Raw genomic sequence first — 14,279 nt, 5'->3', positions numbered from 1 at the left:
GGATCTACTGCCGACTCGTGCTTTCCTTTTGCTGGGCAGGTAAGTTCCCTTTGGGGGAAAGGAAGCAGTCCATATTCTTAATTTTGTTGATGTTTTAGTACTTTCCTCTCATGGAAAGTTATTTGAGTGTTGTGTTGTAACAGACTGTCACAGGACTGTAAAGTACTTCGAGCACTTTTTTTTTTTTTTTATACTCTTGTCAGTTTGAAAGTGGTGTAAAGTAACTGAAAACATTTGGTCCCTGTGGAGAAGTTTATTTTTTGTGGGGCCGCCTAGGGATTTGTGCTTTTTACTGTTTTTTTTTCTTTTCCTGTCAGTAGTAGTTATTGTGGACTGGTAGTGTTTACTGTCAGTTGCTGCTCATTTTCCCCAGGAGAAAGGAACCATTTTTGGCTTGACCATGGTACAGACTACCATTGCCACAATTGGTTCTCCCAGCCAGAAAAAGATGATTAGTCTTCGCCACCACAGCATTCTAACAATGTGTCTCACTGTGCTATGGCCATTTGTTATACCTGAGGTAGCTCATCTTTGATAGTGTATCCCTCTGGTGTAGCACCTACAGACACTTTGGACCGGAGGTTGGCCATGTCTTTGGTTGTTGGGGGTGTCCTGAGTGGGAAAGGGAGAGCCACTCTTGTCGGCCCTGGAAGGGGGAACAGGGAGGGGTTTCCCTGATTATTTCAGAATGCTGTTCCCATCACTGGGGAAGCCGCTGCTGCCATTAATAACACTGTTATCCCCATTTTTCCTGTCAAAAAGAAACTGAAAACTAAACATGTCTGTTCCTTCCTAAATTTCTTTGGGTGGGAGTAGTTTACCAATTGTGGATGAGGGTTTAATTCAGGCTATTGGTCCTTCTTGTAAAGTAGCTTCTGGTAAGAGGGATTCCTCTTTTCCTGAAGAGATTCAAGATTCTGGTTCTGAACAGGCAGATGCAGGGATAGATACCATTTTTTCCTCCAATTTTTGCTTCAGACTCAAAGGAGAGCTCAGTTTCTGGTCCTTCCAGTGGAGGTTTCTCTCTGCGATTATTGCTAGAATATACCAGTGTTTTCAGTGAGAGAATACTTGGGTTTCTTAGTCCTTCAGAAAATATTGAATTGTTACAGAAGGATTTTCCAGAACCCACAAACGACCATTCCTCCTGTTATGTCTACTTTAGAGGATATGTTGTTACTGCTTGCAGTTTTCCTGTTAGTCAGCCAGCTGCCCCTGTAAATGCAGATAGGATGTATATATAGTTCCTCAGTCTTTCAACATTTTTTACATTTTTCCCAAATCTGACCTAGCAGTTGTAGCTTTAGTTGATCCCTCTGCTGCTAAGCACTTAATTCCAGTCGCATTATTTCTGGTAAAGATGAGAAAATTGATAGGTGTGGGAAAATGTGTACTTTGGCAACTTTGATTTTCAGAATTTTGAATGGTCAGGCTAATATGTTTGCTCTGACATATTGTGAGCATATGAGGAATGTTTTATCTACAATTTCTTCTTGAGGAAAATTCTGCATTAAGCTTAAATTTTTTCTATCACACAGGTCACTACTCATTGTTTGCAGTGTGTGTATCTGATGGTACTTCTAGGGCTATGGCTAACATTTGTATGGCTGCATTCTGAGAATTTCCCAGATGTTAAAAAGGAGGATGTTCTTCATGTTTCACTGTTGCAGTCATTGCATTTCGGTAATCTGCTGGCAGGCTGCCCTCAGTTGGCCTGAATTCCAAAGTCTTGGGTCCTGGTCGGTTGTTGTCTTCTCTTCCATGACGTCAAGTCGTCAGGGGTATAAAACATGCAGCCAACGCCATTTTCTTTAGTCTTTCTTGCTGCGTGGTGCCTGAAGCAGAAGCATTTCGCAAGTGCCGGTCTGCCGACTACTGAAATATTCGAGTTTGAGTTTCAGAACCGAAGTCTTCACTAAAGCTAAGTACCCCGTTGGGGAATCTTTTTTTCTTACTTTTTATCGATGTCAGAAAAAGTTAATAATTTATTACTTGTGGGAAGCAAATACCTCCTAAGGATTTCCATTTGTACTGTATTCCTTGCCTAGGCCCTGATCACAACGTGCCTGGCTGTCAGTTTTGTGCTAGATTTAACCAATGCACTATTAAGCGTCGCTATTTTTTACATCAAAGTGTTTTGGAAACGGATTTAACTACCCTGAAATGTCGTCGAATAATAATCCGACTACCAGAGTACATAAACACGCAAAGAAAAGGACAGAGAAAGGCAGTCGAGATCCAAAACCGACGACTAAGCTTCTCCTAAGCCAGTTGCCGGTTCGCCGGTACTCAGTGAGGTGCTTTTGCAGCCCCTGATACCCGCTACCTTCAAGTCCGCTGGCCTCTACTGACACCCATGTGGAGTCCGGCATGCCGCAAGATGCTCAAGGTATTGGTCCGACAGATGTATCTCCCTCGGATGGGTCCGGAGCCACTGAGCAGGCACCGGCTTCTGAGGGTGTATTCAGACCTCAACATTTATATATCAAACTGACGACAGCTGCAAAACCAAAGACAAAGGCAACTTCTAAAACTAAAAAACGATGCATGAGCCACGTGCACAGGCCTCTATGCTTAAAAAACAGATTATCAAAATGGCTGAAGACTTTATTACCTTGATCAGGGGTACCCATCCCCCTCCAGATAAGAGGCCTTGGCAAGACACTGATTATGAATCCTCAGATCAGGTTTCTATTTCTTCTGATTCCTCTTCTGATCAGGAATTATCTATACCTCCTTATGAGGATTCTGATGCTGAGGAGTCTATTCCATCTGCATCTCCTCCAGAGGATTATTCATTTGGAGAAACCTTGCATACTTTGCGGGAGCATTTTCACTGGGAGAGTCAAGATTTCTCGGAATTAAAAAAGAGGCTCAGGGATTTCCTTCTCCCTCAGCACAAGCCTTTCGCCATTCCCCCTGTTTTAGACAATGTGGATGATGTGTTTTCGGAGTCAAGCATGACCCCTGACTCCTTACCTCTGGCTCCCCTCCCAATAAGCCTGACCGATATTACAGGGTCCCTGACTCACAAATTTTTATTTAAAAACCCTGCTGCTGATCCTGAAACTATTTCACAGGGTCCAAAGGGAGTTAAGGCCTCAACAGCAAAAAATCCTACCCCCCTCTGACAGAGATTCAAGGGCATTAGACAGATGGGGAAAAAAGGTTTATACATCTGCCACCTTGGCAGTCAGGGCCTTAAACTGTCAATTTCATATGCTTAAGTACCAACAACATGTTATGGGATTGCTGAAACAGAAAATTATGTTGATTTCAGAATGTACAGAAAATAATTGCAGGAATTATTGCACGCAGCTGAACAAGTTGGAAAACATACTTTGCAATGTGGTTTTGATTCCTTAGAGGCCTCCTGCAGGGCCACAGTTACTGGATCTGTGATTAGGAGGCATGCCTGGTTAAAGGAACAAAATTTGCCTGATCACATTAAAGCTAAATTACTAGATGCACCTTTACAGCATGATTCTCTGTTTGATATTAAGGCAGAAGAGGTTTTAAAGAAAATGGAAGACAAAGCTAAGTCTATGCAAACTGTTAGACTTCTTACAAGTGCAGCCACCAAGATTCAGTAGACACTGGCCTACCAAAAATTGGTAGTTTCCTGTGTCAGACAGAGCTCAAAGGGGCAAATCCAGATGCCCAAAGGGTTCCAGATACCAGGCACAAGATTTGTACAGGTCAAAGCAATGGGGCGCATCTACCTCCAAATCAGGGGGAGATAAAGCGCAAACCTACAGAAAACAGTCCCAATGACTTCCCTCTGTCCACACCAAGCACTTATCTTTTGACAGCACCCTTAGGGGGAAATTAGCACTTTTTCCTCAAAATTGGCAGTTAATAACCCAGGACAAGTGGGTACTAAACATAGTATCACAGGGATACAGATTCCATTTTCACACTCTGCCAATGGCAAACTAACTGTTGGCCAGATCTGCCCACAAATCAATGGGCAGAGACACAGAAACCGGTTGCGTCCCTCATGGATATGGGGGCCATTCAACCAGAACAGGAAAAAGGACAAGGTTTTTACTCAAGACTGTTGATGCCCAGAAAGGGCAAAGCCTGGCGGCCAATACTGGATTTATCAATTTTGAACACATACCTGGACATTTCAAAATTCAAAATGCTGACTTTGCAGCAGCTTCTGCCCATGCTGGGCAAGAATGCTTGGCTGGTAGCATTAGACATAAAAGAGGCATACCTGCATGTCCCAATAAGACAATCGTGCAGAAGATACCTCAGATTCAAGGCTGGCTTAATGCATTACCAGTTCTCTGCACTGCACTTTGGCTTATCTACTGCGCCCAGGATCTTTACAAAGTGCCTGGCACCAGTAATTGCATTTTGCAGACAAAGTATACAAATATATCCTTACTTGGATGACTGTCTCAAGCAGAGAACAAGGACACTCTTCTTCAACATCTGGCATTTATGAAAAGGCTTCTAACATGCCTAGGGTACACAATAAACGAAAATAAATCACAACTGGTACCTTCTCAAAAGATAACATTCGTGGGTGCAAGCTTGAATACAACTGCCAAGATGGCTTACCCTACGCCAGACAAACAAAGGCAACTGGCCACTTCAAACTGATGGCAACAAAAACCCAGTCTTCTGCAAGACCAATTCTGCAGGCTGTGGGCTTCATGGCATCCTGCATCCTACTAATTCCATATGCAAGACTGCATATGAGGAAACTTCAATGGTACCTAAAAAGTTTATGGAGTCAACATTGTCACAGTCTGGAAACAATGATTCCCGTCATTCCCTGCCTGCAACAGGAGTTTCTGTGGTGGGCAAAGGCCTGTCACCAAAACATGGGATGGCCTTTAACTCTGCCCCCTGCCAGCCAAACCTTAACAGATGCATCAGATTATGCCTGGGGCGGAGCCCACAGGGCAGGAAGATGCATTCAGGGCATATGGGCACCAAAACAAATGCATCTACATATCAACCAGAGCTAGCTGTTCAAAATGCCCTAGCAGCCTTCAAGGACTTACTTCATCCAGGACAACTACTGATAAAGACCAACAACACCACAGTCATGTATGTAAACAAGCAAGGGGGCACTCATACCCCCTTTGCAGATTAGCCATGGCACTGTGGGACACAGCTTTGACCTACCAAATACATCTTCAAGCCCAATTCCTGCCAGGAAAACAAGACACTCTGGCAGACTATTTAAGCAGAAACCTTATGGATCCTCACGAGTGGAAACTAAATCCACAGGTCTTCAGCATGATAACAGAAAAATGGGGGGAGCCCAGACATAGATCTACTTGCTTCTCTTCAAAATTATCAATTGAAAAGATTCTGCACAAGGACTTATCACAGACAAGCATGGAAAGTGGACGTCCTATCCTTCAGTTGGAAAAAAGTATCAGTTTACGCCTTTCCTCCTCTGCCTCTACTACCCAAGGTCCTCCTAAAAGTCAGACGAGAGAAGCCAAAGATATTAATTGCCCCAGACTGGCCCCGCCAATACTGGTACCCAGTCCTAAGGAACTTGTCTCAATACCCAGCATGGACCTTGCCTCAGACCACAACTACTGTCCCAGCAAAACAAGCAGATCCTGCACAATCAACTACAGACTCTAAACCTGGCAGCTTGGCTAATCAATGTAATCATACAAACACCACCTCTCAATAAAGCCTGTGATTGATGTCATTTTGGAGGCCAGAAGGTCTAGTACTAGAAAATCTTATGCTGACAAGTGGAAGAGATTCTGTGCTTGGAATCAAGCACAAGGAACTGATGCAGCAGAACCAAATATTCCTTGGATATTACAATACTTAACTGAGATGCTTGACAAAGGCCTATCTTTCTCATCAATCAAAATCCATGCCACTGCCATTTCAGCTCATTAGAATACAGAGCCACCAATCTTTTCTCATCCTTTACTAAAGCAGTATCTTAGAGGAGCCAAAAATTTAAGGCCCCCTAGAAGATCACCATTACCTGCATGGGACCTCAGTTATGTGTTGGAAAAGCTCAACCTGCCTCCATTTGAACCAGCTGCTACCGCTGATATAAAGTTCTTATCATGGAAGACAGCTCTGCTACTAGCAATTACTGCAGCAAGAAGAGTTTCAGAGCTACAGGCCCTCATGACTGTAGAGCCTTTTATCATATTTTACCTGGACAGGGTGTCTCTGAGGACAAATCCTACTTTTATGCCTAAGGTGGTTACCAGTGTGGATCTTAACCAAACAATCCATCTGCCAACTTTTTATCCAAATCCGTAGAACAAAGGGGAAAGAATTTTGCATTCCTTGGACGTACACAGACAGCCAAGATTCTACTTGAGCAGGACTAAAACTCTAAGAAAAACTGAGCAATTACTAGTGTCATATGCTGCAGGATCAGAAGGAAAGGTTATTTCAAAGCAGACAGTTTCAAAGTGGATAAGCCACTACATCCATTTCTGCTACTTACACCATGGTAAACCTGTGCCCAAGGGCATTGGGTCTCATTCCACCAGAGCTGCAGCTACTTCAGAAGCCTTTCTCAGAGGAGTACCAACAAAGACATTCTAGAGACTGCTACTTAGAATTCTGTTCACACCTTTACAAAGCATCACCATTTGCCCCTCTGCTCCAAGTCCAGGGCAGGCTTTGCCACTGCAGTGCTGCAGGGCCTTATAGCCGCACCTAATGCTGTTTAGCTCCAGCCTCCCAACCATAGCTTTGGGGTTCTACCCAAATGTAATGACTGCAACAGTGAAACACGAAGAACATAGTACAGTTGTGTACACTTACCATAAATGTAGATGTTATAGTGTATTCAGTGTTGCAGTCCAGGTTACCCTCCCGCCATCCCCCTGTCATTCTGAAGTTTCTTTCCTTCACTATCTTCTACAGCCTATGTGGTCTATTTGCTTGTAGATGAAGGTAAAGTTTATGTTGATGCATGTGTGTGTGTGTGTGTGTGTGTGTGTGTGTGTGTGTGTGTGTGTGTGTGTGTGTGTGTGTGTGTGTGTGTGTGTGTGTGTATATATATAAAATATTGCTACCTTTTTTTTGGGGGGCACCTGACATCGGGGGCAAGAAAAACTAAAGAAAATGGCGTCGGCTGCTTGTTTTATACCCCCGACGACTTGACATCATGGAAGAGAAGACAGCAGCCGACGCAGGACCCAAGACTTTGGAATTCAGGCCGACTGAGGGCAACCTGCCAGCAGATTACCCAAATGTAATGACTGCAACAGTGAATACACTCTAACATCTACATTTATGGTAAGTGTACACAACTGTACTTTTTAAAATTTCCCTTGGATAGAGATTTACTGTGTGGCCCCTTTGCTGCAGAGGTGGTAATGTGTAATGAAAGGGGTAAGCTGAGCCAGGGAATCTAAGATTTTTCAATCCTCTTTTTCCAAATTGTCAAGGGAGTTTCTGTCATCTCCACCAATTTTGGTAAAAAACAGAATAAAAAGCCTTTACAAAATTCAGGTAAACATGTTTAAGAAATGGCAAGGAGTTCCAAAAAAGTCTTGAACGTTAGAAATAGTGGACAGTCCCAGCAAATTCTTCTGTTAGTCCAGGCAGTGAGGACAATATTTTCCTTGAAGCATGTATTCATAAGTGTTGCAGTAATGTATTTAAATATCTGTATTAAATTGTCATTTAAGAGATAAGCAAACGTACATTAACAGAAAAGAAAATAAATCATAACATTTTTCCATTTGTATACAAAGAAAGAAAAGATATGTGATTTATAACCATCATCACAGTAACATTACATAATTTGTTCAGTTCCTCCCTTCGCTTAAACCTAAATTCCTCCTCCTGAACATTTTTCTGCATGTATTTTTTCCACAATTTCCATTTATTTCTATGTAATTTGCTGTTTGCTAAAAATCCTTTTAAATGTACCTTTTTTTATAATATGCAATAGTTAAAATACAGTTGGTTTATACTTTGATTTCCATTTTTCTAGTAATTGCTTTTTTTGGCAGCCAACCAAATTGAACTTAAGGCCTTACTGTGTTTAAGCAATTTGGATATTGTGTCTCAGCTGAAAGGAGTAATTCTTAGCCATTCACTCACCAAATATTTCTTTCAGAGTAATCTGTAGGAATTTTTTAAAACCTGATAACTTTTTACGCTAACAAAATGCATGTTCCCAGCCATCTTTTTCTTCCCCATACATTTGCTGTCTACCGAAGGAAAGATTAGTCTGCGTGGGGTGTAAAACAAAAAAAAAAAACACCTATGCAAACCCTTACAAGCAAAGTTACTAAACATTCTTGACTTTGCGGAGATGCACGTATGTCCTGTAGTTCTCTTGTAAATTGATTTCCAGTCTCTTTATCTTTTCTAACCTCCTCCGATTTTTATAGTGATACTGCATTTTATAATGCCCTGCAAGTTATCCCTTTTTACTAGCAGCTTCTGTTCTCGATCGCCGTTACCAGTGGTGGTGAGTCTTAAAAGAAAACACCAGTGTAGACTCATGTTTGCATTTGGTTTTCCACTCTTAGCCAGATTCACAGGTTTCTGCGGAAAGCAGGCAAGTGCAAATCCTCTGTATCCTCATTAACCTGTTCTGGCCCAGTCAATTTTAGTTCCTCTTTCAGGCCTCATAGAACTAACCCACAATCTGCTTTCCCTCCCATCCAGAAAGCCTCACCTGGACCTTCTTAACCTAACCACCTGATTTCTCCAATTCTAATGATGGACAACAATCCAGCCCATTCCTTCAACAGAGCTGGGCCTTTGCTTCCCAGAAAGAATCTGCTCACAAGTTGTATTGCAGAAAGTGGAACTCTATCATCTTTCCAAGACATTGACCCTTTTTCAGCCCCTGTCCTTTATGTTCTTTGTTTCCCAGCATATATGTTTGATCCACAGTCCAGTTTCTCCACCATAAAAGTCCAGTTAGCCATTTCTAATTTTTCCGTTTAGGTTAAAACGGTAGTTAGCCTTCCTTAAAGGAGTTTTCATTCTCAGGCTGACAATTAGATAACTCGTTCCTCCTTGCCACCTCAGTTTTGTGCTGTAGGCTTTAGCAAAACCTCCATTTGAACCAGCATCTAGGACTTGGTAGAGATTTCCCTCATGGAAAACCTTGTTTCTTGTGGCTATAATGTCTGTGGGAAAGGATATCCAAGCTTCAGGCACAGTCTTCAGCCAGCACCTTATTCAGTCTTCCACAAAGACTGTCTCCATACAAATGCATCTTTCTACCTGATGTGGTTTCCAAGGCAGCTATGGTTTAGGCTGTTCGCCTGCCAATCTGTATCCCAAGTCATGCAAGTAAAGGGAAGTGTGTCCTGCATACCCTGGACATCTGTAGGCAGCGACTTTTCTATTTTCATAGAACCAAATCCTTCAGAAGAGACCAAACTTTTAATTTGTTATGCAGTTATTAAACTAGCACTGCTTGTGTCCAAAGTCACACTTTCTCTTTGGCATTTAAATGCATTGCATTTCCTAAGTTTGCTCTGTCCTTAACCTCCCTTTGCCAGGCGGACCAAAGGCTCATTCCACTAGGTCAGTAACTCCCTTCACAGTGTTCTTCAGGTGTTCCTGAATTCATAGTGCTGGGCTAGCTACCATTGTGGGACATTTTAAGCCTTGCCAGTTTCTCTCTTTCTACTCGAAATAACTTATCACATTTGACTGACCTTACCTATCCAATGTTAGATAATTATATATTGCCCCTAATGAGAGTAACTGAGATCTTACCATAGGTAATTTGAGGGGGCCCATGCATGGGGAAAGTATTTAGGAGCTGTCTCTGTCCATTAGCAGTACAAGGAGCAGTCCTGGGGTAAGTTTTTCTTTGTGTATCTAAATTGCACTTGAAAATTGACAGGTATGAACTCTGTTTTATGTGGATGGGGAGTCTGTTCTGTAGCAGCAGTATCCTCTGCAAAATATACCAGTCCCTCCAAGCTATTCTGTTGTTGCAGATGTCATTTTGGATCCATAAACAGCATTTGTGATGCCCTTTGACTTGTTGATATGCAGTTAATCCTTCAGTAATGAGTCAGCAGATGCCTTGTGTGCTAGACACAGGTCACATCTTGGCAGTCTGTAGGATGCAGAGTACAGTGATGGGGCTTGGAGTTGGTCCATATAGGACATGTTTAGGGCTAATGAGGGTTGAGTAAATGGGGACAGTGACATCCCCACATTTACACACAATCCTTTTGTTTATAAGCTGTGCAAATTAGAAGGGCATTCGTTCAACAATAAACACATGTTGATCAAACTTTAGGTCACTGTCCTTATAAGTTCCCTAATCCCAAACAACTGGGTCAGGCCTTAGGGGCATATTGTCAGTGCCCTAGTTCACTGGTATAGATAACTTCCCAAAGCATGCAATAATGCATATTTTGGCATTGAGTTTCAGACTGTGATTTTCGTACGTTATTTATTTGAGACTAACATTCCTGCAGGGTGGCTAAGACATTTTGGGGATTCAATGACTGCTCCTAGCTTGCAGTCCTTTGCAAACTTAATCAACCAGAACCCTTTGGTATGGATTTTTACATCAGAAAAGTAGATGGGTCAAGGTATGCAGTGTGTACAGGTTTGCCTTCATTCCAGGTCGAGGTATGCAGTGTGTACAGTTTTGCCTTCATTCTTTACTAAGCTGATAAAAAGTATATTTTTTTGCTCTTGGCTCTTTCAGTGATATTTTATGCCTGTGCTGCATTTATTTTATTGGATGAATCTTTCACTGCTTGCACTTGCAAAGTAATCTTCCCATCTGCTTGTTATTGCACTTCCTTTTTCTGTTCTGATTCTGACTCCATTTTTCCTGCCCAACTGTTGTTGTGACGTCCATTTATTCATCTATTGCAGTATTCTTTACATCAGGGAGTTTCCCGCCAAGGTGATCTGACATCAGCCAGTATATCAAATTCTTTTGCTACCATCTGATGTAGGCCATAAAAGAAATGTAAGCCCACACCATCCTCAGAACTTTGCCGCCAGTCAGATTGCCAGTTTTGGATGTTGCTCTGTTGACGGAATTGTTTTCTTCAATAACGATAAGTGACCTATTGGGAATCCTTTTGTCTTTTGCTACTGCTTTGTTTTGGTTGAAGTTCGTCATCCAGGAAAGGGAAGTGTGACTGTGGAAGGCAGATTCCACACAAGGATGGTCATTCCCAGTACCTTTTCTGTCTCGTGCTGCACCACGACCATAAAAACTGTTGAGATTGTCGATCCTTTGTGCCCAAAACCCTCCATAGCCATCTTTCTTATCTCGCGATTTACTTGGAGAATCAACGGCTTAAGCTCTTGGCTAAAAGTGCGATGGAATGATGTTCTTCATGTTTCACTGTTGCAGTAATTCTTTTGGGTAATCTGCTTGTCGGCCTGATTAACAAAGTCTTGGGTCCTGCGTCGGTTGCTGTCCCTTCTTCCATGAAGTCAGGTCGTCAGGGGTATAAAACATGCAGCCGACGTCATTACATCAGTCTTTCTTGCTGTGCGGTGCCCGAAGCAGAAGCAGTTTGCAAGTGCCGGTCAGCCGACTCCTGAAATTTTTGTTTTCGAGTTTCAGAATCGAAGTCTTCAACTAAAAGCTAAGTACCCTGTTGGAGAAACTTTTTCTTGCTCCTTCCCCATGTCAGTAAAAGTTAATAATTGCATTACTTGTGGAAAGCAAATACCTCATAAAGATTTTAATTCGTACTGTATTCCTTGCCTAGGCCCTGACCACGACGTACCTTGTTGTCGGTTTTGTGCATTATTTAATCAGTGCACTGTCAGTCGTCAGTATATTTTTGCCCGTAAATATTTCGGTTCTCTGTTTAATCATCCGTAAATGTCTGTTAGCCATCTAACTACTGGGATTCTGAAAAAGCAAAGATCAAGACAGAGACAGGTCACCGAGGTCCAAAACTGCCGACGCTTCTCCTAAGCCAGTCGCCAGTTCGCCAGTATTCAGTGAGGTGCTTTTGCAGCCCATGATACCTGCTACTTCTGATTCGCAGGCCTCTACTGAGACCCATTCGGAGTCCGGTATGCCGCGAGATACTTCAACTATGGAACCTGCGGATGTCTCTACCTTGGATGGGTCTAGAGCAGCTGTGCAGTCACCGTCTTCTGAAGGTGTATTCAGGCCTACGGACTTGCATATTAAATCGATGCCTCCTTCATTACTAAGGCCTAAATCTCAATCCATGTCTAAAAAACCAAGGACACATGCTCAGGCCTCTATGCCTAAAAGAACAAGTGATAAAAATGGCTGAAGACCTTATTACTAAAAACCGATGCCCAGGCCACATGCTCAGGCCCCCATGCCTAAAAAAACTAATGATAAAAATGGCTGAAGATATAATAACTTTAATCAGGGGTAGCCAACCCCCCCTCTAAGAGGCCTAGGACTGAGCTTGATTATTAATCTTCTGATCAGGATTCTGTTTTTTCTGACTCTTCTGATGACCTGGATTTGTCCTTACCTACTTATGAGGATTCTGATGCAGAGAACTCTATTCCCTCTGCTTCCCCTCCTGAGGATTTTTCATTTGAGGAAACCTTACATACTCTAAGGGAGCATTTTCATAGGGAAAGTCAGGAGTTTGATTCAAAAAAGAGGCTTGGGGATTTCCTTTTCCTACCTCAGCATAGGCCTTTAGCTATTCCTCCTGTACTAGACATTGTTGATGATGCTTTCTCGGAATCCAGTTTGGCCCCTGATTCCCTGCCTCCTGCTCCCAGTAAACCTGACCGATACTACAGGGTCCCTGAGTCCCACAAGTTCCTTTTCAAAAATCCTGTTGCAGATCCAGAGGCCCAAGGGCATTAAGGCTTCTACTGCTAAAAATCCTACCCCTTCTGATAGAGACTCCAGGGCGCTGGATAGATGGGGTAAAAAGGTTTACACTTCAGCAACCTTGGCCATTAGAGCTTTAAACTGCCAATTTCATATGTTAAAATATCAGCAACATGTTATTGGACTGCTTATGCAGAAAATGATGTTGATTCCTGACTGTGTGGAAAATAGACTTGCAGGATTTAATGCATTCTGCTGAACAAGTTGGAAAACGTACTTTGCAATGTGATTTTGATTCTTTAGAGGCCTCTTGCAGGGCTGCAGTTACTGGGTCTGTGCTTAGAAGGCATGCTTGGCTTAAGGAGCAGTCTTTGCCTGATCATGTTAAAGCTGAATTGTTGGATATTCATTTAAATCAGGACTGCCTATTTGGCAACAAGGCTGAAGAAGTTCTTAAAAAGATGGAAGATAAAGCTAAATCTATGCAAACTGTTAAAGATTTTTTATACGTTCAGCCTCCTAGATTTAGTAGGCACTGGCCCTCTAAGAATTGGTCCTTTCCAGTCCCTTCCAGGTCTTCTCAAACCAAACCCAGACACAGTAAAAACCCCAGGTTTCAGTCCAAGGGGACTCGCAGAACTAAGCGGTGGGGGGCCTCCACTTCCAAGTCTGGGAATAACAAGACTCCCCCTATGGTAAACTGTCTCAATGACATCCTTTTAAAATTTCCAAGCACTTATCTTCTGACTGCCCCTTTGGGGGGAAAGATTGCTCTTAATGCAAAGAACTCGGAACTCATTACCCAGGGCAAATGGGTTTTAAATGTAGTGTCCCAGGGATACAGATTTGACGTCCACACGTTGCCAACGCCAAGTGGGTGGCCGGACCTACCCCCAAATCAGTGGACAGAGGCTAAAAAAAAGTACTTTCTCTTTCAAGCATGGGGGCTATTCCAACTGGTACCAGAAGAGGAAAAGGGACGAGGTGTTTCTACGAGAGACTTTTCCTGGTACCCAGAAAAGACAAATCATGGCGTCCTATCCTGGACCTGTCTACTCTAAACACCTTTCTGGAGATTCCAAAATTTAAGATGCTGACTCTTCACCAATTACTTCCTATCCTAGGCAAAGGCGCCTGGTTGGCAACACTAGATTTAAAAGAAGCATACCTGCACATCCCAATCAGGGAATCTTGCAGAAGATATCTACGCTTCAAAGCAGGCTACACGCACTATCAGTTCTGTGCACTGCCCTTTGGCTTATCTACTGCACCCAGAGTATTCACAAAGTGCCTAGCTCCAGTTATTGCATTTTGCAGGCAAAGAAGTATTCAAATATACCCATACCTGGACGATTGTCTAATTCAGTCAGGAAAGCCAGGACATACTTTTGAATCATCTGGCCTTTGTAAAAAGGGTTCTAACTTGTCTGGGGTACACCATAAACGAAAATAAATCACAACTGGTACCCTGTCAACAAATTGCATTCCTGGGTGAAAGCTTGAGTAAAACTTCCCAGATGGC

General features: G+C 42.7%; 1 protein-coding gene across 1 annotated transcript in view; it reads left to right on the top strand.

Annotated features, from left to right (window-relative positions):
• KPNA6 (karyopherin subunit alpha 6) overlaps positions 1-14,279 on the top strand; it is a 1,524,259-nt gene that overhangs the window by 801,395 nt on the left and 708,585 nt on the right. The window lies entirely within an intron of this gene.

The sequence above is a fragment of the Protopterus annectens genome, chromosome 1.part1 (assembly GCF_019279795.1).
Source record: "Protopterus annectens isolate FY-2018-M chromosome 1.part1, PAN1.0, whole genome shotgun sequence".
Lineage (NCBI taxonomy): Eukaryota > Metazoa > Chordata > Ceratodontiformes > Protopteridae > Protopterus > Protopterus annectens.
This window is presented reverse-complemented; position numbering and strand designations above follow the sequence as displayed.